General features: G+C 43.0%; 1 long non-coding RNA gene across 1 annotated transcript; it reads left to right on the top strand.

Moving 5' to 3' along the window:
• The first annotated feature begins 75 nt into the window (after positions 1–75).
• Positions 76–1,422, top strand: LOC123328257. The gene is made up of 3 exons (XR_006543094.2): positions 76–198; positions 605–806; positions 1,192–1,422. It is a non-coding gene; the product is annotated as an uncharacterized LOC123328257 (long non-coding RNA).
• The last annotated feature ends 23,556 nt before the right edge of the window (positions 1,423–24,978 follow it).

Raw genomic sequence — 24,978 nt, 5'->3', positions numbered from 1 at the left:
GCGTTTTCTTGGTGTGACCATGGCTCAGAACTACAACGAGTGGCCAAATCTGATAGTATCGGTGTTTGTTTTCACAGTGTGATGAATGTTTTATTTTCACCTCTTCTCAAGCCTCTGTTGGAGACAACAGGAAGTTGGCTTTACTGGGTGTGAAAGCCATTGGATGGGCATCAGACGAAAACTTCTTCTGAAAGAACTGTAAGTCCACTGGTGGGGGCAGGGGTGGGGGAGTGGGCAGGCACCTAACTTCAGAGAGCAACCAGGAAAAACAAACAAAGCTGAGATTTCAGAAATAATTGTTTTTAAATTGCTTCCTAGTTATAGATTTCAAGAAATAGTTCCAACTTCATTAGTCAGTCCGTTGCCCTTTCGAAACTGTGTCTTTCGTTATTCAAATGCCAGCACCTGCTAAATGTAGCTCCCACCCACTTTTCCTGCCCAAACTTCCACTACCTCCCAACAAAAACTTTCCAGTGTCGGAGTTGAATGCTCCTTGGGGCTGAAAGTTCCTGAGCTTCCCCAGAGACTTCCCACTGCTCCCATCAGGCCCCTCTGGAACTGCCAGTTCACTCACTTCTGAATCTTCTTTACACTTTTCTTCCAGTGTAATTGAATCGTTTCTCCAAGATTAACTCAACTATTACCTCTTCCATGAAGTTCTCCTAATAGTTCTAGCTGGAAGTGACTTAACATCTGTACCTCTTTGGACACTTGTCGTTTGTCCCGGTCATCGGTTTGGTGGTGCAAGATGGGCCAACTCCAAGGGGATAAGTGTTACAGGCCGGCTAGAACTTCTGAGGAAATGGGTAAAAGCACCAACTGCCTCTTTTCCCTCTGAAAATGCTAAAACAATTAAGAAATAGATACAGGAGTTGGTTAGATGTCAAAGTGTCAGCTTTATGCTGGCAAAGTGGAATCAGAAGGCATGGTTGGAAGCTGAGGATGAAACCAGCTTTCCTATTACCTACCTGAGTTGGATGAGTTTGGCCAGAAGCCCCACCAGGGGGGATGTAAACTACGTTAGAGAACACTTAGAAACTTTCTAACACCTTCTAACGTCCTTAGAAAGTGAAAAAGAGAACTGCCTTATGATCCAGCAATCCCACCCCTCTACATGTATCTGGGGTGGGGGGCGGTGGGGCAGGAAAACATAATTCAAAAAAAACACATGTACTCCAATGTTCATTGCAGCACTGTTTACAACTGCCAAGCATGGACGCAACTCAAGTGTCCATCAAGAGAGGAATGGATAAAGAAGATTGTACACGGACGTAAAGAACAGGCTTTTGGACTCAGCGGGAGAAGGAGAGGGTGGGATGATTTGAGAGATTAGCATGGACACCTATACATTAAGTAAAACAGACAACCAGCGGGAGTTTGATGCATGAAACAGGGCACCCAAAGCTGGTGCTCTGTGAGAACCCGGAGGGATGGGGTGGGGAGGGAGCTGGGAGGGGTTTCAGGACGGTGGCAGGGGGGAGGGGACACATGTATACCTATGGCTGATTCTTGTTGACGTATGGCAAAACCATCCTAATATTGTAAAGTAATTATCCTGCAATTAAAATAAACAATTTTTTTAAAAAAAAGATGTGGTACATATATACAATGGAATATACTTAGGCATTAAAGAAAAGAAATTTTGCCATTTGCAACAACATGGATAGAACTGGAAGGTATTATACTTAGTGAAATAAGTCATATAGAAAAAGACAAATACTGTATGTTATCACTTACATGTGGAATCTAAAAAAATAAAACAAATCAATGAAAATAACAAAACAGAAACAGACTCACAGATGAAGAGAACAAACTAGTGGTTATCAGTGGGGTGGGGAGAAGGGAAACATAGGTTATGAGATTAAGAGGTATGAACTATAAAATAAATAGCCACAAGGGAATATTGTACAGCACAGGAAATACAGCCAATATTGTGTAATAACTTTATATGGAGTATAATCTGTACAAACATTAAATCGCTATGTTGTACACCTGAAACTAACACAATATTGTAAATCTGTTATACTTTAATAAAACTGATTAAATAAACATAAATGTAAAATATCCATACCTGGTTAGTGGTCACCCTACTAGACAACACAGATCCAAAGAGTGCGGAAATGAAAGTATGCCCTGATTTGACTTCTCAAGAGGAATCCCCAAAACACGCATGCTTCTTTGTGAAATACCTTGAGTTTTGCATTTTGGATCAAATCTTCTTTTTTTTTAAACAACTTACTGAGGTATAATTGGTACCAACACTGCACATATAGTGTTGTTTAGTCGCTGAGTGGTGTCCAACTCTTTGCAACCCCACGGACTGCAGCGTGCCAGGCTTCCCTGTCCTTCGGGATCTACAGGAGTTTGCTCAAACTTCTGACCACTGAATTAGTAATGCTATCCAACCATCTCCTCCTCTGCCACCACCTTCTCCTCCTGCCCTCAGTCTCTGCCAGCCTCATGTATATGTTATACGACTTGATGAGTTTGGACATATGCCCACACACCTGTGAAACCACCAGCACAATCAAGAGAACAGTTTCATCACCTCCAAATATTTCCTTGTGTCCCTTTTTTTTACTTTTGTGGTAATAACATTTAACAGGAGATCTAGCCTCTCAACAAATTTTTAAATGCACGGTACAGTATTGTCTAGAAGTGGCTCATATTATCTTTTAAAGCTCCATATAGGTCAAAGATACCGAGAGGCTATATTCTGCCAGCAAACCAAACAGTGCTGTCTGCTTTACATTTAAGCAATCTTGCTTAGGCTCAGATCACACTCCATATTCACCAACTGTCTCTGTGAGTCATATCTCCTAGATACCAAAGAGACCCCAGGGAGCCAGATGTCCTACAGGCTCAAGACACAGGCTTCTAATCTCCTTGTCACTATTAGCTCCTGATGTCCTTTCCGTCTCTGATCATAGGATGTGAAGCCAAATCCAGCCTCTGTACCCTGACACCGAATTAAATCTCAGAGACAGAGTTTTGGGTGAAGTAGAAAAGAACAGCTTCATTGCTTTGACAGCCAAAGGGACCACTGCAGGCTTGTTGCTGTTGTTGAGTCACTCAGTTGTGTCCGACTCTTTGTGACCCCATGGACTGCAGCACACCAGGCTTCCCTGTCCTTCACTGTCCCCCAGAGTTTGCTCAAACTCATGTCCATCGCGTTGGTGATGCCATCCAACCATCTCATCCTCTGTTGCCCCCTTCTCCTCCTGCTTTCAGACTTTCACAGCATCTGAGTCTTTTCCAATGAGTCAACTCTTCACATCAGGTCGCCAAATTATTGGAGCTTCAGCTTCAGCATCAGTCCTTCCAATGAATATTGAGGGTTGATTTCCTTTAGGACTGACTGGCTGGGTCTCCTTGCTGTCCAAGGGACTCTCAAGAGTCTTCTCTGGCACAATTTGAAAGCATCAGTTCTTCAGCGCTCAGCCTTCTTTATGGTCCAACTCTCACAGTCGTACATAACTACTGGAAAAATCATAGCTTTGACTACATGGACCTTTGCTGGCAAAGCGATATCTCTGCTTTTTAATACACTGTCTAGGTTTGTCATAGCTTTTCTTCCAAGGAGCAAGCATCTTTCAGTTTCATAGCTGCAGTTACCATCTCAGTGATTTTGGAGCCCCAGAAAATAAAATCTGTGCTGTTTCCACCTTTTCTGTTTCTATTTGCCATGAAGTGATGGAGCTGGATGCCATGATCCTAGTTTTTTTATGTTGAGTTTTAAGCCAGCTTTTTCACTCTCCCTTTTCCCCCTAATCAAGAGGCTCTTTCAGTTCAGTTCAGTTCAGTCGCTCAGTTGTGTCCGACTCTGCGACCCCCTGAATCACAGCATGCCAGGCCTCCCTGTCCATCAGCAACTCCTGGACTTCACTGAGACTCACATCCATCGAGTCAGTGATGCCATCCAGCCATCTCATCCTCTGTCATCTCCTTCTCCTCCTGCCCCCGATCCCTCCCAGCATCAGAGTCTTTTCCAGTGAGTCAACTCTTTGCATGAGGTGGCCAAAGTATAGAGTTTCAGCTTTATCATCATTCCTTCCAAAGAACACCCAGGACTAATCTCCTTTAGAATGGACTGGTTGGATCTCCTTGCAGTCCAAGGGACTCTCAAGAGTCCTCTCTAACACCACAGTTCAAAAGAGTTAATTCTTCGGTGCTCAGCTTTCTTCACAGTCCAAGTCTCACATCCATACATGACTACTGGAAAAACCATAGCCTTGACTAGATGGACCTTTGTTGGCAAAGTAATGTCTCTGCTTTTCAATATGTTATCTAGGTTGGTCATAATTTTCCTTCCAAGGAGTAAGCGTCTTTTAATTTCATGGCTGAAATCCCCAGTTCCTCTTAACTTTCTACGATTAAAGTGCTATCACCTGCATATCTGAAGTTGCTGATATTTCTCCCAGCAATCTGGATTCCAGTTTGTGACTCATTCAGCTCGGCTTTCGCATAAATGTACTCTGCATACAAGTTAAATAAGCAGGGCCCTCAAAACGGTGTGTCCCATCCCAACCCAGGGGGAGTTGTGAGGAGTTTTATAGTCAAGGGTAGGGTTGCTGATACGGAATGGGTGTGTGCAGGGCCCTCACGCCTTCAATCCAGAGATCGCCTGGAGTCAGGTGATGATGGGGCACTGTGACCTTCTCTGAAATGAAGAGTGTCTCATCAAGTAGTTAACATCTTCCATTTGGTGGGGCTTAGTTCTGCAGAAGAGCTCAAAGATATTGCTCTGTGTGTCTCTTGAGAGAGCACCAGAACTCTGCCCCAAGGCTGCACTAATGTTTCTTGTCTCTGCGTCCCCTCCCTTCCCTGATTAACAGCTGTTTGAATCTGCCCCTTGGAACTCAAGGAAGTTCATGGAGGCTGAATGAAGCCTGTTTCCTGTAATCAAGAAAGGTTTTTGTGCCCAGGAGCCCCATCGAGTCCTGCTCCATTTCAGGACCATATCAAGATTTTGAACGCCATGAGTCAGAGGCCAAATCTTACAGTTTTCTGAAGCTCTCATCAGTGCCTGCAACAGCGATCCCATTTTCAAAGACTCTTGGTATTTGTTGTTGTTACTATTGTATCAGAAAAGGCAATCTTGTTTTATCAGAGGCATATTCCATTTAGAGCAAAATTAACATGTAAAACTGCACATTTATAACAGATAAATTAGTAGGTGATTTTATGTCTACCTATAGAATTATTTAAATGGCAACTTTCTCTACCATGTTAAAGATACACTGCCAGAAACAAAAAGTAATATTGTATGCTATTATTTGGGGATATATCAATTGCACCAAGAAGTGATGCTAAGCTGATATTCTCAAAACAATTATCAATAAAACAGAAACATATCTGACAATCAGGACTTCTTTCAGAACTAAAAAAGAAATAACTACTATTTCTCCAAAGAGGATATACCATGAGCCAAAAAGCACATGAAAATGTGCTCAACATTGTTAGTCATCAGGGAAATAAAATCACAATGAGATATCACTTCACATCGACTAGGAAAGTAACATATTAGCAGGGATGTGGGGAAATAGAACTCCCCACATAGCTGGTGGAGATGTAAACCAGTGCAGCCATTATGGAATACAGTTTGGCAATTTCTGAAAAAGTTGAACATGGAATTACCATATAAGCCACCAATGCCACTCCCAGTTATAGCCTCAAAAGAATTAAAAGCAGAAATTCAGATACGTATGACAGTGTTCAGCATGTTCATAAAAGCCAAATTGTGGGAACAATTCAAGCATCTACCAACAGGTGAATGAACCAAGAAAATGTGGTACAGACACACAACAGAATGTTATTAATCCTTGAAAATGAATGAGTGAAATTGTTATACAGGTGACAAATGGATGAACTTTGAAAATATTATGCTAAGTGAAATAAACCAGATATGAAAGAATGAATATTGTGTAATTCTAGTTATATGTGTATCTTAGCCAGTTTGGGCTGCTTTAACAAAATGCCATAGACTACATGATTTGAACAACAGAAACATATTTCTCATGGTTCTGGAGGTTGAGAAGGCCAAGATGAGAGTGCCTGTGTGGTCAGGTTCTGATGAGAACACGCTTCCTGGTTTGCAGACAGCTGTGTGTTCACATGGTGGAAAGAGACCATCTCTCACTTCTCTTGAGAAGGCAATGGCACCCCACTGCAGTACTCTTGCCTGGAAAATCCCATGGATGGAGGAGCCTGGTGGGCTGCAGTCCATGGGGTCGCTAAGAGTCGGACATGACTGAGCGACTTCACTTTCACTTTTCACTTTCATGCATTGGAGAAGGAAATGGCAACCCACTCCAGTGTTCTTGCCTGGAGAATCCCAGGGACAGGGGAGCCTGGTGGGCTGCCGTCTATGGGGTCGCACAGAATCGGATACGACTGAAGTGACTTAGCAGCAGCTCTCTTCTCTTTTAATAAGGGCACTAATTCCTCTCTTGAAGCCTCCACCCTTATGACAATCACCTCCCAAAGGCCCCCTTCCAGGTGGCATCACACTGGGGTTTAGGGCTTTGACATATGGGAAGCCAGGGGTTGGGAGAGAGGGGAATGGGAGTTACTTTTTAATGGATACAGAGTTCTATTGGGGACATTAAAGAAACTTCTAGAAATGGATAGTGCTATTGGTTGTACATCATTAGAATATTTAATGCCTCTGAATTGAACAAGTATAAGGGGGCCACCTGATGCGAAGATCTGACTCATTGGAAAAGACCCTGATGCTGGGAAAGATTGAAGGAAGGAGGAGAAGGGGATGACAGAGGATAAGATGGTTGGATGGCATCACTGACTCAATGGACATGAGTTTGAGTAAGTTCCGGAACTTGGTGATGGACAGGGAGGCTTGGCGTGCTGTAGTCCATGGAGTTACAAAGAGTCAGCCATGACTGAGAGGCTGAACTTCTGACTGAACTGAAATGGCTAAAATGGTAAATTTTGTGTTATGTATATTTTACCATAATTTTTAAAAACCTAATTTGCTCTTTGAATTCTCTAGACTATTGCTTCCCATCCACTCCCAATTTTTGCTAATAACTGAGTAGTATTGGACACATACAATTTAACAGAATTTGAGTTCTGAACTAGCCTTCAAAGTTGCCATCTTGTCACAGGCATTAGAGTGTATAAGAACGTAAAGTTTAAATAACAAGGCAAGTCACTGAAAACTGTATTAATACTTTCATTGGTAAAAGACATCCAAAATGTCATAAGCCTAAGGACTAAAAAAGAGCATTATTAAAACGTTTAAAGAAAGTCTACAAATTTGGTCCCAGGATAACACATAGAAATTTGAAGGTTGTGTTAAAACTTAGCACAAAGCTTTAAAATGTGACTGAGATCATGCAACAATTCAAAAATACCGGAGTATCTTAGATAAACCGTGTCCATCTTGAAGTCCGGCAGAAAAAAAGGTAAATCTTAATCAGGCCTCATAATTTTGCTGCAATGAGAGCAGATTAGCTTGGTCTATCAGAGATCCCTTCCAAAAGCTTTTACTGAAGAAATGCTTAAACTTGTGCCCACCCCACTCCAGGCTCTGTTTTCACTTTCTTGTTTGCGCAGGTTCCCTGAGTTCCCAAGGGCAGATTCGAGCAGTTATCAATTAGGACGGGGATGTGCTGAAACACACATGAGATGAAAGAGAAACACAGGAAAGACAGTCAGGAAACAGTAGTGCAGCCATGGGGCAGGGTCCCGGCTCCTCTTCAAGGAATGCACATATTCATATCTGTGAGTTGTTATACAGAAACTCCCACCCAGGTGGAAGACGTGAGATCCCTGTTTCCTGTTCAGGCTGAGCGTGAGATTCCTGTTTCCTCACCACCAACCAATCAGAAGAGAGTCACACACCCTGCAACCCTCACTCCAAATTTTACCTTTAAAAAAACTTGCCCCTAAAGCATCAGGGAGTTCGGGCCTTTTGAGCATGAACCACCTGTTCTTCTTGCTTGGTCCTGCCATAACCCTTTCTCTGCTGCAGACTCTGACGTTTCAGTCTGCCTGGCCTCACTGTGTATCAGGAATATTGAACTTGAGCTGAACAACAGTGCCAGAGCAGTTCATTATATGACAGGTTCAATGGTCAAGGTGGTGCCCGTCTATCGACTCCAAGAGCAACAGTGTTCAGTAAGGTTCTACAAAGCTTTACCCGAGTTACGCTCAGTCTGAAAACCCACAGCGCTAAGATCAAGGTCGCAATTTCTTTGGATTTAATTCAGCATCTTAAATTTTGATGAGAATGACCACTGTTGGATTGGCCTGTTCAAAGTAAAAGTAATTCTAGCTGATCGATGCTCACCCTCCAAGCTCCCTCATAGTTCCACCATATTTTGATTTTATAGTGATTGTTGAATACACATTCCTGTGACCCACACACAGTGAGGCTAAATAAAGCAAACCGTCAGAGTTTGGAGCAGAGAGAAGTTCACTGCAAGGGCTAAGGAAAGAGTACAGGCAGCTGGCTCAGGCTCAAAAGACCCAAACTCCCCGATGGGGTTCAGGAAAAGGGTTTTAAAAGGTCAGGGGAGGGAGGGGAGTCACAGTGTATGTGACCAGCTTGTGCACAATTCTCTGATTGGCTGATGATAAGGTAACCGGGCAGTGTCACAGAGTCACCATCATGAACCTCAGGCTCAGTAGGCCTGAGGGCTATGTCATGATAATCAAGAGGTTAACTTCTTCCATTTAGTGGGGGTTTAGTATCTGCAACACAACTCAGGAATGTGCATCAGACACTGTAATCCATGTCCTTCAGGGAGGAACTAACAATTCTGTTAACTGCTATATGGCTGATCTATAGTTTAAATTGTCACCAGTTCCCTTGGTCCAAGTGCTATTTTTTGTTACTACATGTTCACATCCTTTCAATTATTAATTGTTGAGCTATGTTTCTGTGACTCAGTGGAGGCCTGGGAGACAAGCAGCTTTTCTACAAACAAGAGGCAGGCAGAGAATATGGGGCAGGGGTTTCGGGGAGGCTCTGTCCCCAAAAGGCCTCATAGGGTCCTGCTCAGTTACATTATTGCAAAAATTGCTGAAATATCCAGCTCTTCCCATCTAAAGACTATTAATTTGGGGACGACATGTACCCACAGTCTTGAGCTTATGATGACTACTTAACTCAATGCTTAATAAGATATTAGCAACTGTCAATTAAGCTTTAATGATAGTATTAAAATGCAAGCTAGAATAATTCATATACTTTTCTGTGACTTGGAAACAGAACTTTTGTTCCACAGAGCAAAATCTATTGAAACAGCTTTTATGCATAAATCCAAACAGAATAATTTGCATGAAACTGATAATAATTAACTCACATTTGCATAGGGCTTTAAGACTTACAAAGTGTTTTAACATTCATTTCCTCATTTAATCCTCATTACTAAGTTGTTTTGTGGGCTATAAACTGAATATTTAAATTTTCTGTTACACAATCTGAAACAAAACACTGCAAATAGTAGTGACTCTAAGAGTGAGCTGAGGACCAACTCAAATTTACAGGAGAAACCTCACAATTCTTTTTCTTGATAAAACCAGCAACAATTTCCTTGAAACTAGAATTATAATATGTAATGATTCTTGAGCTTAAATTACAGGTTCAAACTGTTCAACCACGTTACATTATGTAGGCAAGTGAGGTTCAAATGCAAAGATAAAAATGAATAAGTAGATACAGGACTAGTCAAGCCTTTCATCACCACAAAAAGACAAACAAGAAAGGTTGACGATCTGCTGCTCAAAATAAGTGTGAAATAACCCTAAACTATTTTAGAAGAATTTTAGTTTCTAAAATTAGTTTGCTCCCCTTATGTTTTGAGGACTTTTTGTTTCCAAACATATGAAAACAATAAATAAAATATTTTAAAAGAGCATTTAAAATTATGACATTTGAAACTGAGATAACCAACTCCAAGGAGCAAATGGAAACATTCAATACTGCACAGCACATCTGAGGGCCTATGGGTCTCTGCATACATGAGTAGGCAGAGAATTGTGGGAATCTGGCCCCTGATGAAGAACAGGTTGGCATGGGGTCATGCACTTTTGAAAGCAGTAGAAATAGATGCTGTCAACTGTTACCTGTGGCTGCTACTTATATGAGCCTCATGCCAAGAGAAGCAGGTGAACACTCACGTCACCTGGCAACAAGATGCTGAGCCAAGCCACCCCCATCATCACTGAGGGACAAGAGCCAAGAACCTCCAGAAGGAGACATGATTCTGCATCAGAGCCCCAGGGTGGTCAATTGGGAGGCAGGTGGATGGAACTTCAAAATGACTAAGCAGGGAGAAATAAGTACAGAGAGAGAGACAATGACCTTCAACACGTGATGAGCCTGCAAAATAAAAAAATAAACATAAAACTATAGCTAAGAGAAAGCATCCATAACTCAGAATATAAATTAATGCCAATCAAATTGCTTGGTATGCTCAAAGGGATAAGTAAACAATGATACCCATAAAAATAAATCAGAAATTCAAAGCAGTTAACAATAAAATGAGAACAGATGATGGTAAAAATTAGTAAAATTAAATCTATGAGTGTTGAAACTAAAGCACAATAAATAGACAAGATAAAGCCCTGGTTGGATCTAAAGAGAAAAAGGAATTAGTAACTGGGAAGAAAACAGTCTCTAAAGAATGCACTCAGAATGCAGCATTGAGAGACAAAGAGATTCTAAAAACATCTGCATCTATATGGACACACAGAGAAACGTACACTCGTTGGCATCACCAACTCAAGGGACGTGAGTTTGAGCAAGCTCAGGGAGCTGGTGATGGACAGGGAAGCCTGGGGTAATGCAGTCCAGGGGTCGCCAAGAGTCAGATACAACTGAGCAACTGCACTGGAATGAACAGAGACAGGCTCAAGGAACACCTAAGAGCAGTACCGTAAGAATAGAAGGAAGGAGATGGATGGTGGAGAAGAAATCTTTTCAAAGATAATTGCTCAGATTTTCTGGACTTGACAAGAACAAACCAATGAATTTTAAAGTTAGATAAAATGAAAGTTTTACTAGAACAGCATAAAAACATTGAATTTGACTCAAGAAAAAAGGTAATTCCTGAATAAACAGCCATTAAAGAAAGTGAATTAATCTTTCAAAATCTTTATGAAAAGAGGACCCCAATTCCCCACAATATACAAGTACATTTACATTCATCTTCAAGGAATAATTTCTGTTACATAAAATGATAAGTTAATGCAAAGACTATTATTAAGCTCTAGCAATTAAAATGGTGTGGGGCTTATTCAGGAAAGGAAAAATGTATCAAACAGTCACATCAATATATTAATATTGAAACAGAGATGTCCCTATAAATCAATAGAGAAACGGCAGGTTAATTAATAAACATCCTGGGATAATAACCATGGAAACACAGTTAAACATACAGGAAAAAATGAGACCCCCTACCTTATGTCATACATGAAATACATTTCAGATACATTAAACATCAAAAAGGGGGAATTGTTTTAACATTAAAACTTTCAGAAGCAAAAGCAGGATATTTTTATAATGTTTATGGATAGAGTACAAACCCCTGGGGATAAAATTATTTTAAAAATTCCAAGTTAAACCTTAAAGTGTCTATGTCTCAAAAAGCATCCTTTTAAAAAGTTAAATTTGAGTCATAAACTGGGAGAAGAGAGCATGGAACCACTAAAAGATTAATATCTAGAAATCAAAGGAAGTCCCCAATTCAAAAAGAGGCAAACCACCCAGCAGCAAAGAATACAGACAGACAGTTTACAAAGAACCACATGTTTGAAAAGATGCTTCAGTTCAGTTCAGTCGCTCAGTCGTGTCCGACTCTTTTTGACCCCAAGGACTGCAGCACACCAGGCTTCCCTGTCCATCACCAACTCCCGGAGCTTACTCAAACTCATGTCTATCGAATCGGTGATGCCATCCAACCATCTCATCCTCTGTAGTCCGCTTCTCCTCCTGCCTTCAATCTTTCCCAGCATCAGGGTCTTTTCAAATGAGTCAGTTCTTCGCATCAGGTGGCCAAAGTATTGGAGTTTCAGCTTCAGCATCAGTCCTTCCAATGAATATTCAGGACTGATTTCCTTTAGGATGGACTGGTTAGATCTCCTTGCAGTCCAAGGGACTCTCAAGAGACTTCTCCAACACCACAGTTCAAAAGCATCAATTCTTTGGCACTCAGCTTTCTTTATAGTCCAACTCTCACATCCATACATAACTACTGGAAAAACAATAGCTTCGACTAGATGGACCTTTGTTGGCAAAGTAATGTCTCTGCTTTTTAATATGCTGTCTAGGTTGATATCTTTATCAGGCATCCCTAGATATGGGCCCTGAAAATCATACATATGCATGAGAACAGATAGAAAGATAGAGGTTTGTGTGTGTGTGTGCATACACACATGTGTACATGTACCCAGTTCATATCTGGTCCCTGAAGATCGTCTGCTGCATACCTACCTACCTACTTGCCTGCCTACATACATACACAGCCTTTCATTGCATTATGACTTGTAATGAAAAAAAAGAAGTTTAAGACAGAAACCATCTAAGTATCCACAATTGAAAAATAGAAAAGCACTGTTTAATAATAATACAGAGTGCTATAGAACAGTCTAAATGGGTAAATAAGAACTAAGAGCATTGTAATATATAAATCTGGAAAATAAAGTTGAGAGAAAGAAGTCTAGTTGCCAAATCACATATACAGTTCAATTTCATATATTTAAAACCAGACAAAATGGGGACTTCCCTGGTAGTTCAGTGACTAAGACCCTGTACTCACAACAGAGAGGGCCCAAGTGTGACCCTTGGTCAGGGAGCTAGATTTCACATACAGCAGCTCAGAGTTCACATGCCTCAACCAGAGACCCCATGTGCCGTAAATAAGACTTGGTGAAGCCATTAAATAAATAGGTTTTTTTTTTTTTTTAATGGAAAAAGATTTTTAAAAAAACAGGCAAAATGCTAGTATTTGTGAGGAAACATGTAATTTGTTTTGGAATTTTTGCTTGCTGGTTTGTCTTTGGCCACACCACAAGGCTGGCAGGATCTTAGTTCCCGGACCAGCGACCAAACTTATGCCCCCTGCAGGGGAAGCACAGAGCTCTAACCACTAGACCACCAGGGAATTCCCAGGAGGCATATACTTGTCATGAGAGTTGCACAAAAGCTCAGGATGAACATAAGAGCAGACTGTATCTCTGGAGAGGAAACGAGAGTGATGGGATTTAGGAGGGGTGCAACTCAGATTGAAACACTGAACTAAAGTAAATGTGGAAGAGATTTACTAGAACCGAGATGTTGATACAAGCCTGTGTGTTAGGTAATTGTAAATGTGTTTGAATATTTTCTAATAAAAATATGTTTTCAATAATTTGCATCAGAATATTCCAAACGAACGCTAATTGACAAAAAGTCGGTTGGCTAAACAAAGCAAAACTCTAAATTCACAAATAATATAAAAAGAAAAAAAGGCTAACACTTTCAGGCCAAGTATCATTTATTAAATAAAAATAAATAACAATTTGCAATAAATTAGTAGAGCATGTTTTCAGTAAAAAAAAAAAGTCTATGAATGACCCTCTGAGCATCAACTAGGAAATGCTGAGATGTGGCGCAAAATGAGATACTATTTTATTAGAAATGGAATCCATAAACTCATGCAGCTGGTTATAAAAGCCAACACGTGTCATGATGTAATTTCAAGGTTTCATTTTATATCCCTTCTATAGAAATCAGTCTTTGAGAGCTCATTTGGAGGTTCTAGCAGGGCAGGGCAGCTATTCCTACACCTCTGACCAAACAACAATCCTCCTCTGTCCGGAAAGGTGGTCCTCTCCTACTGAAAGCCCACCTTTGGGTGGGTGCACGTGGAGCAGTGAAGCAGGAAGGGGACACCCGCCCGCCGGCCAGACCAGCCAAACCAGCCCTGGCCATCAGTGGGGTGATGGCTGCCGCAGCCAGGCTGCTCTCACACCCAGAGATCACTCTCTGTGCTCCAACATGTGTTCCAAAATCTGTGGAACCACAGAAACAGCACCAACGTGGCAGCTCCAAGCCCGAGCCCCAGATTGGCTGGGTCTTTGCCTTACCAGGTCCCATCCAGGTACAGGGGCTCCTCGAGCCCAGTCCAGCCCTGAGTCAGCTCTAATCAAGGATTCAAGTCTAAGAACCGTCACTCCGTGGGCTCCAAGCTTCATCTTACTGCACTAAATGATCTGACCTTCCAACCCAGTGCCTCGCGAAATTACATCATTTAATCCTCCCAATAATTCTACGACTTGAGCAGTTTTGGTTTTTTTTCAAGAACAGAAAGAGAAACAAAATTCAGAACAGTGGAGGAATACAAGGTTACACAGCTGGAAGATGGCTCAATTAAGATTTGAACCTAGGTCAGTTCAGTTCAGTTCAGTTCAGTCATTCAGCCGTGTCCGACTCTTTTCGACCCCATGAAGCGCAGCACGCCAGACCTCCCTGTCCATCACCAGCTCCCGGAGTTCACCCAGACTCACGTCCATCGAGTCAGTGATGCCATCCAGCCATCTCATCCTCTGTCGTCCCCTTCTCCTCCTGCCCCCAATCCCTCCCAGCATCACCTGCCTGCAAAATCCCATGACTTAAACACCTTAACATGCTCCTGGAAACTTATCCTTTTTTTTTTTTTTTTTTTTTTGAGTTTTAAGACTGTTTTGCTTAATGAAGGAAAATGGAAGTTTATTACTTCTCAGAATTACAACTATCAATCTGAATATTGTTACCCATGACAACCAAGTAGCACAGGAGTTTAGCATTTAAAACACACAAAAACTGCATGGAGCCCAGAGACCTCTCAGAGGGGCTTTTTATCAACCTTACAAGGGGACTTTCAACAGGATTTTGAACCCTATCCTTCTAATTAGAACATCTGAATGAACCAATCCTTGCTAGAATCCTCCACCCCTAGATGAAGACGGATCCAACACCTCCAAACTCTGGCTGGGGTCCTGTTTCAAATTGGATAAAATCTTCCAGAAACAAGGCAGTTCCTCCCAGTTGACCCAGTTTTCTTACTGCCTGAAGTTTTCCAGAACTAAGGCTCTTGAGGACCAAGATGGGCAAACTAAGACATGCACTGGCCACTTCCCTTTGACGGCCGAGATGCTCTCAAGAATGACGTTATTTCCACACTAGTTCACCTAGTCCTGGGCTGTCTCCTCCTCCCATTTAATACCCTCTCTTACCAACGCAGCATCCTTCAAGCGCCAACCATACATATTAAAACAACAAGCCAATTCTGTATGATTCTTGGGTCTAACTGGAACTCCTGAACACCCTACCATAACGTACTTACTGAGAACAACCTTCCCAATTCGAGTTAGACAACAGGCTTACCGAGGCACAACATGTCCGTAGCCACTATGGCCTACAGATGAACACACACATCCCCAGCGCGTAAGCCATTCCCCAAAGGCCCAGACCCACCTCTCTAGTCCCACAGCCCGTTATTTCCCTAAATAGACCTTTTATCTTGTCAAAACTCATCTAGCTGCCATTTCTCTAAAAGAACCTTTGTGGACCTCTGTTCAAGGTGTTCTTCCCCCTTAGAACACCTTGCTTCCTCCCCCGTCACTCCTGGCAAATTATAGCCTATTTCTCAAGGCACATTACGAATGGTGCCTAACAAATATTATACTTCTCAACAACGAACATTCCACGGTGCTTGTATCCTGGCTATTTGGATGAGCATGTTATCTCTTCTACCAGATGAAAATCACTGAGGGCAGGGATGATTTATCTTAAGGCTGTCTCTCACCCACATCTTCATAGATACCTACAGTGGCCTAAGAACACAATAGAAAGTCAATTTTAAAAATCTTTCAAATTCAATTGAGGAGTCGAAGAAAGGTCAAGAAAACTGTTACCTAATAAATTAGAATATTTTCTGTTTTCCCAAATTGGAAAAGACAAATCATATATTCTATACATTAATTTCTAACTATATAAAATAGGGGCTCCCCTGGTGGCTCAGACATTAAAGAATCTGCCTGCAATGTGGGAGACCCCAGTTTGATCCCTGGATTGGGAAGATCCTCTGGAGAAGGGATAGGCTACTCACTCCAGTATTCTGGCCTGAAGAATTGGCTCCCCTGTTGGCTCAGCTGGTAAAGAATCTGCCTGCAATGCAGGAGACCCCGGTTCGATCCCTGGGTTGGGAAGATCCCCTGAAGAAGGGATAGGCTACCCAGTCCAGTATTCTTGGGCTTCCTTTGTGGCTCAGCTGGTAAAGAATTCACCTGCAAGGCGGGAGACCTGGGTTCCATCCCTGGATTGGGAAGAGTCCCTGGAGAAGGGTACGGCTACCCACTCCAGTATTCTGGCCTGGAAAATTCCATGGACTGTGTAGTCCATGGGGTCTCAAAGAGTCGGACACAACTGAGTGACCTTCACTTCACTTCATATAAAATAGAGACTTTATATTATACAAGCATAAATAAATTTAAGAAGAAACCACCAAAGGGGAAATTCCCCAGGGTGGGAGGTGTCTAGTTTCCAGTTACTAATGGATTTTAACAATCATCCCATCCCAAAGTTGGTGACCCTGAGGAATCTGTACATACACATCCTAGCTTCTGACCATTAATATAATTATGCTCCATTTCCCTAGTTGTTTTCAGCCCAATACTTGTTCAAATGCTTGGGGTTCTCCACCTCCCTTCCTAAAAGTATTTCCTTCAATATGCTAATGTGTAAAAGAAACTTTTGCTGAATCCTTGCCAGAACACACTCAACAATGGAGGCTAGCGCAAATATACTTCCTGAGTCATGCAAGTACAGGAATATCCACCATCTAGAGAGACTAACTCTTGCCTGGAAAATCCCATGGATGGAGGAGCCTGGTGGGCTGCAATCCATGGGGTCACTCAGAGTTGGGCACAATTGAGCGACTTCATTTTCATTTTTCACTTTTGTGCATTGGAGAAGGAAATGGCAACCCACTCCAGTGTTCTTGCCTGGAGAATCCCAGGGACAGAGGAGCCTGGTGGGCTGCCATCTATGGGGTCGCACAGACTCAGACACGACTGAAGCGACTTAGCAGCGGCAGCAGCTCCACCATCTAGAGAGAAAAACAGCCTAGTAATATAGGAGGCCTCAAAGACTGAAGGCGCTGGGAAGTCTTAAGGCACTGCAACCGAACATTCTGCAGCGAGGAATCTTTGTTTTCTCCTGAAGGGAAAAATTCTAGCTCCACCCTGATGGAGGTAGACACCAATGGGACCAGGCTGATAAAATTAAAAACCTGAAGAAGCAGGGGTAAGAAGTCAGGCTGAGAAAGGAAAGCTGAACATTAAGGTTTAGACTGCATCAGAGGCAAGTCTCGGTAAGCCAGGAGGTATTGGCAGAAGCTACAGAACCTCAGCTAGCAGTTATCAGGAGTAATCCACAGGTCTGGGAGCCAAACCTGGGGGACAGAGGTGATGGGTCTTGGGGATTAGGACCAAGTCAAGCAATGGAAACACAAAAAAATCAAAGCAGAGGAAAGGAGGACAATGGGATTTCAGTGACCAAGAGAGATACAAACATAGAATTCTGAATGTCACAGTGACCAAGACATGGGTACTAAGAGTAAGAACGCAAGAGTCTGGTTTGTGAAATAATTGATTTCTGAAACTGACACTCTCTGACTTCCTTTATGCATTTTACTAATTGTGAATCATTCTGAGTTTACAGATAGATGAAGAAAGTAATTAAACTAGCTGGAGTCCAGGGCCCTTCTGGATACAGGTGAATTCTCCTGGCAGCTGGAACAGTAGATGAGCTGGGTTTGGCAGATTGTGTTTTCCAGATGTGCTCATCATAACATCTCCAAACAAACTTGCTCTTCTGTAGTTCGATCTTACCACATCCCTACCAAGAATCCAAGTCTCAATACCCTATGGGAGCGGCTTGCTTGACCTACAAAACAAATGTGGCAGGAGAGATATGCTGAGGCTTTTGAGAGAGGATCATGGGAAACCTTGCAGCTTCCGCCAGGACCTCTTAGAAAGCCTCTCTTGGCCTGCTCCCTCTGAGGATTTGCTGCTGCTCCTGCTAAGTCGCTTTAGTCGTGTCCGACTCTGTGTGACCCCATGGACGGCAGCCCACCAGGCTCCCCTGTCCCTGGGATTCTCCAGGCAAGAACACTGGAGTGGGTTGCCATTTCCTTCTCCAATGCATGAAAGTGAAAAGTGAAAGTGAAGTTGCTCAGTCGTGTCCAACTCCCAGCGACCCCATGGACTGCAGCCGACCAGGCTCCTCCGTCCATGGGATTTTCCAGGCAAGAGTACTGGAATGGGGTGCCATTGCCTTCTCCGTTGAGGATCTGCTAGGAGACCTCTAAGCCATGTGGAAAGGCCATAGGGGCAGGGGCGAGGCGGGCAGCCCTGGCGGAACTCTCAGCCGTCAGCATCAGCTGCCATCCAGGGGATATCCCACCCCAGAGGAAGCTTCAGATCAACATGGCCTCAGCCTCCATCTGATTTCAGTTGCTTGAGAAACCTCAGGCTCAGCCCAGACAAGCAACTGAGAGAGAGAATAAATTGCTTTAAGACATGTGTTGCTTCTGCTGCTGCTAAGTCACTTCAGCCGTGTCTGACTCTGTGTGACCCCATAGACGGCAGCCCACCAGGTTCCCCGTCCCTGGGATTCTCCAGGCAAGAACACTGGAGTGGGTTGCCATTTCCTTCTCCAATGCTTGAAAGTGAAAAGTGAAAGGGAATTCACTCAGTCGTGTCTGACTCTTCGCGACCCCATGGGCTGCAGCCTACCAGGCTCCTCCATCCATGGGATTTTCCAGGTGAGAGTACTGGAATGGGGTGCCATCGCCTTCTCCGAAGCCATGTGTTACAATGTAGCAATAAGAGTCAGTAGCTGGCGATTAGCTGGCCTTTCAAGGATGATTTTGACATCACTCCCTCTCTAACTGGTGATGTTGAGGCCATGTCATTTACAATGATCACCTCCAGCACACTCAGAAGTTCACTCAGTGACCCCATCCCACCTCTCTTGATGTTCTAATGAAAAGTTTGGTGGAGGGAGAATTTGAAAGTTAAAATGAGACTTGGGGTTATCTGGGAAGTTTGATTTGCAGCGTCTCTGTTATGCCTGTGGCTGCACATACCTGAGATTTAACTAGAGCCAGAAATTGCTGAAAATGTGACGCAGTCTGTATTAAAAGGCTAGGATGGAGAGTGAGCACTGGAGGTAACCGAGTGATTGCCAAGCAACATAAGAGAATCCACGTTAGTGATACTTAGCATATGCAGGGGGGGTTTTCCAGATGTTTCTCAAACAGTTAATGCCAGTGACCATGCTGCTGGTTACTTTGTTGCATTTCCTCCCAAAATAGTACAGGTGACACAGAATGTCATTTACCTCCAAACCTTCAATTACTCAGGCAACCTGAGAGCAGGACCCTCCTGTGGTGTTCCTGAGCACAGAAGCCTCTCTGTGTCCCCTAATTTCTTGTTTCTAGAGAACAGACTGCAGCCTCCAAGACCTTCCCTGAGATCCCAAGGGCAGGTCCAAATGGTTTCTAATCAGGGAAGGGAGGGGCAGCCAAGAAACAACAGCACAGCCTTGGGGGCAGCCGTGAGATTCAAAGACGCCTGCTCCTGGGAAGGAGAGCTAAACCAGCCTAGACAGCATATTAAAAGCAGAGACATTACCAACAAAGGTCCATCCAGTCAAAGCTGGGGTTCTTCCAGTAGTCATGTATGGATGTGAGAGCTGGACCATAGAGAAAGCTGGGCACCAAAGAATTGATGTTTTTGAACTGTGGTGTTGGAGAAGACTCTTGAGTTCCTTGGACTTCAAGGAGATCCAGCCAGTGCATCCTAAAGGAAATCTGTCCCGACTGTTCATTGGAAGAACGTTGCTGAAGCTGAAACTCCAATACTTGGGCCACCTAATGCGAAGAACTGACTCATTGGAAAAGACCCTGATGCTGGGAAAGATTGAAGGTGGGAATAGAAGGGGATGACAGAGGATGAGATGGCTGGATGGTATCACTGACTTGATGGACATGAGTTTGAGCAAGCTCCGGAAGTTTGTGATGGACAGGGAGGCCTGGCGTGCTGCAGTCCATGGGGTCGCAGAGTTGGACACGACTGAGCAACTGAACTGAAATTGAACATCACAACTAATTTCTTTGAAATCTAAACATTCAAAGTGAAGTCGCTCAGTTGTGTCCAACTCTTTGCGACTCCATGGACTGCAGCCCACCAGGCTCCTCCCTCCATGGGATTCTCCAGGCAAGAATACTGGAGTGGGTTGCCATTTCCTTCTCCAAAATATTCAAAGACCTCCTGTAAAGATTAGGGCTGCGTGAAAGGAGCACAAAAGGAAACTTTTATAAATTGCCTTCTGTGTATATGTTGCTTTAGATACGTTATCTAATTTAATCCCTACAGCAACTCTGTGAGGTTATCCTCACTTACAGAAAAAGAAATGGAGGCTCAGAGAGATCAACTCGGTTTGCTTCCTCCCCTTGCTTTGGTGCTTAACATTAGAAATAGGAGTATAAACTCTAGAGTCAAACAGGTTTGAATTAATGCTCTATTTTCTTCAGAATGTTTCCATTAGAACTGGTTTTTTAATGTAGAGCTCATCTCCAGTTTTATATATGGCAGTTTCTCTATGACTTAGCTTTCAGAAAAGTTATGTTTTTCTTTAATGACCTAGTGTCTACTTTTTTTAACTCCTGACTTAACCTATCTGGTAAACACCCAGTGTTGGAGGTAAACAGATGACCATTTAATTCAAATAGTAGCAGCATCGTGCACTGAAATAAAACAGGGAAAGAACACAAGTCATTTTCAAAGGTACAGAGGTGTAATTCTATGGTTGCAACGTTACTGTGCCATTTGGTTGCTGCATCTGCTTATTTAACTTCTATGCAGAGTACATCATGAGAAACGCTGGGCTGGAAGAAGCACAAGCTGGAATCAGGATTGCCAGGAGAAATATCAATAACCTCAGTTAAGCAGATGACACCACCCTTATGGCAGAAAGTGAAGAAGAACTAAAGAGCCTCTTGATAAAAGTGAAAGAGGAGAATGAAAAAGTTGGCTTAAATCTCAATATTGAGAAAACTAAGATCATGGCATCCAGTCCCATCACTTCATGGGAAATAGATGGGGAAACAGTGGAAACAGTGGCTGTCCATATATTTTTGGGCTCCAAAATCACTCCAGATGGTAACTGCAGCCATGAAATTAAAAGACGCTTACTCCTTGGAAGGAAAGTTATGACCAACCTAGACAGCATATTAAAAAGCAGAGACATTACTTTGCTGACAAAAGGTCCCTCTAGTCGAAGCTATGGTTTTTCCAGTGGTCATATACAGATGTGGGAGTTGGACTGTGAAGAAGGCTGAGCGCCAAAGAATTGATGCTTTTGAACTGTGGTGTTGGAGAAGATTCTTGAGAGTTCCTTGGACTGCAAGGTGATCCAACCACTCCATCCTAAAGGAAAACAGTCCTGGGTGTTCCTTGGAAGGACTGATGTTGAAGCTGAAACTCCAGTACTTTGGCCACCTGATGCCAAGAGCTGATTCATTTGAAAAGACCCTGATGCTAGGAGGGATTGGGGGCAGGAGGAGAAGGGGAGGACAGTGGATGAGATGGTTGGATGGCATCACTGACTCAATGGACATGAGTTTGGGTAAATTCTGGAAGTTGGTGATGGACAGGGAGGCCTGGCGTGCTGCAGTCCACAGGGTCGTAAAGAGTCAGACATGACTGAGCAACTGAACTGAATTGAACCAATCAGAAGAATGTGTGTGAGCTGATCAAGCCCTGCACGCACAGACACACGTAGTGGACGGTGTTCCCGCTGGGGCTCTGGTGTGCTGACCATGGGACTTCCCAGCTGCTAGAGCCAGAGGGCGGTGCTCCCCACAGGCTGGTGAGAGTCAGTCACTAGTGCTACTGCCAACTCGCTTCTTTCCTTTCACTTTGATCCTTGATTCTTACAGTCTCAATAGTTAATAAACTGTTGTCTGCTACCATCTTGTGGACTGCATCTCAAATTCTTTAAAAGAACTACTGAAACAAAGCAAAACAAGAGGCCTCATGTTCAGAATGGGAGAAAATAATAGTAAATGAAGCAACTGACAAAGAACTAATCTCAAAAATATATAAGCAACTCCTACAGCTCAATTCCAGAAAAATAAATGACCCTATCAAAAAATGGGCCAAAGAACTAAAGACATTTCTCCAAAGAAGACATACAGATGGCTAACAAACACATGAAAAGATGCTCAACATCACTCATTATCAGAGAAATGCAAATCAAAACCACTATGAGGTACCATTCCATGCCAGTCAGAATGGCTGCGATCCAAAAGTCTACAAGCAATAAATGCTGGAGAGGGTGTGGAGAAAAGGGAACCCTCTTACACTGTTGGTGGGAATGCAAACTAGTACAGCCACTATGGAGAACAGTGTGGAGATTCCTTAAAAAACTGGAAATAGAACTGCCTTATGATCCAGCAATCCCACTGCTGGGCATACACACTGAGGAAACCAGAAAGGAAAGAGACACGTGTACCCCAATGTTCATCACAGCACTGTTTATAATAGCCAGGACATGGAAGCAACCTAGATGTCCATCAGCAGATGAATGGATAAGAAAGCTGTGGTACATATACACAATGGAGTATTACTCAGCCATTAAAAAGAATACATTTGAATCAGTTCTAATGAGGTGGATGAAACTGGAGCCAATTATACAGAGTGAAGTAAGCCAGAAAGAAAAACACCAATACAATATACTAACGCATATATATGGAATTTAGAAAGATGGTAACAATAACCCTGTATACGAGACAGCAAAAGAGACACTGATGTATAGAACAGTCTTTTGGACTCTGTGGGAGAGGGAGAGGGTGGGATGATTTGGGAGAATGGCATTGAAATACGTATAATATCATATATGAAATGAGTCGCCAGTCCAGGTTCGATGCACAATACTGGATGCTTGGGGCTGGTGCACTGGGACGACCCAGAGGGATGGTATAGGGAGGGAGGACGGAGGAGGGTTCAGGATGGGGAACACCTGTATACCTGTGGCGGATTCATTTCAATATATGGCAAAACCAATACAATATTGTAAAATTTAAAAATAAAATAAAATTTAAAAAAAAAAAAAACAAGAGTCCTCATGACCTGGAATTCTCTGACAATGTTTTCTCCTTGTTCTCAAAACTACAAGTCTACAGGCCAGTGTATCCTACGTTATATTTGGAAAACGCACCCTCTGTACAGAGAGGAAAAGTAGCCCCAGAATAGCAGTGCTAACTATTCGGGGTCGGGGGCAGGGGTGGCCTTTTGCCAACAAGCCTTTAATGTGGATCTGTAGCTTCCTGCCAATTTTGCTTCAGTTTTTTTTTACATGCAACACAGGACGGAAATATAAATGGTCTGTGATGCAACTTGCAATTGCTACCCGTTAAAAAACTGTGGTGGTGACTTTTCCACTAACTAAGGGACCTTAACTCTAGGCCGGTGGTTCTAATTCTCTCTCAGTAATGTGCTTCTTCCCTGGTTCCAAACTGACAGCTGGAATTAAGCAAAGACTTGAGTTTCATTCTACGGAATGACAATCTTATGGGAATGCTAAGAGGTAAGTAAAAAATTAGTCTACAATGTCTCATAGACTAAAATCATAAAAGCATCTGCAGGCATCATGAAGATGCAACAACAGAATGCAGAGGGTTGTAAATCAGACTGAACGCAGACGAGGCTGAAGAGTAAGTAATGATAGAGCACAGATTAGCTTCAGCAGTAATCCTGCAGGAACACATCTTATTGGGGCAACATCGGTCTTAGCATAAGCAGGCAGGAAGGGAAGAAGCAAACGGAAGGATTCAGAGTCCCGAACAAACAGGCATAATCTCTAAAATAAGGTAAAGTAACACAACATTAGATCTAACTTTTTTCAGTCTAAATGAAAGTGGGAAGAAATTAAAATTGTCTGTCACTGATAACTAATCAGCCAGAATTGTTTATCAACCCAGCTGCTGCTGCTGCTGCTGCTAAGTCGCTCCAGTCATGTCCGACTCTGTGCGACCCCATAGATGGCAGCCCACCACAGACAAGTTTAAAAAAAAAAGCGAAGACAGCACATTATTTGATACTGATAATCAAATAAATATGAAAGAAAAGGTAAGATGTTTGAAAAATTGAGAAAAGCCATTTAAAACATAAGACCCCCCCCACTGAAGTAAACTTACCAGGGACGTCTAGCTAACTGGTTGATTGATATGAACCACTTTCCCATTACAGGCTGAAACTGAGCAGGACCCTGTGGGGCCTGCCTCAGCACAAAAGCCTTTCCACGTCCCCCATTTCCTGCTGGTAAGAAAAAGGTTTCGGCCTCCTAGACCTTACCTGCATTTCAAAGAGCAGATTCAAACAGTCGCTAATTAAAGGAGAAAGGGCATACAGAAAGAGAGGGAAAGCAGATAGGCAGAAACAGCACAGTGATAAGGCAGCATCCTAGCTCCTCCTCCAGGGACACACACACAGTCTGACACAGATCTCTGAGTCCTTCTGCTGGAGCGAAGGCCCCCGTCCAGGTGGAGGAGGGTGACTTCAGGCTGAGCACAAGCACGTGACCCCCGAAGCCTGGAACCAGAAGGCTGACGATTGAGATTCCCAGAACGTCACCCTGTTACCTCCTCACCAACCAATCAGAGGAACAGGGCTTCACAGACCCTGAAGCCCTCCCCTCACGTTTTCCTTTAAAAACTGTTCCAAAAAACCACTGGGGAACTTGGGGGTTTTAAGCCGTAGTCACCCGGACTCTTTGTCGGGTGCCCTGCAGTGAGTGTTGCGCTTTCCTTCACTTCAACCCAGCGTCAGTAGATTAGCTTTTCTGCTCAAGTGTGCATACCCACATTTGGTTTGGAAACAAAACTGTAAAAGCTCAAGACATGGGTGAGAAATAGCTCAACC

The sequence above is a fragment of the Bubalus bubalis genome, chromosome 1 (genome assembly GCF_019923935.1).
Source record: "Bubalus bubalis isolate 160015118507 breed Murrah chromosome 1, NDDB_SH_1, whole genome shotgun sequence".
Lineage (NCBI taxonomy): Eukaryota > Metazoa > Chordata > Mammalia > Artiodactyla > Bovidae > Bubalus > Bubalus bubalis.
Note: the sequence above shows the minus strand (reverse complement) of the source record. Positions and strands in the feature narration are given on the sequence as shown.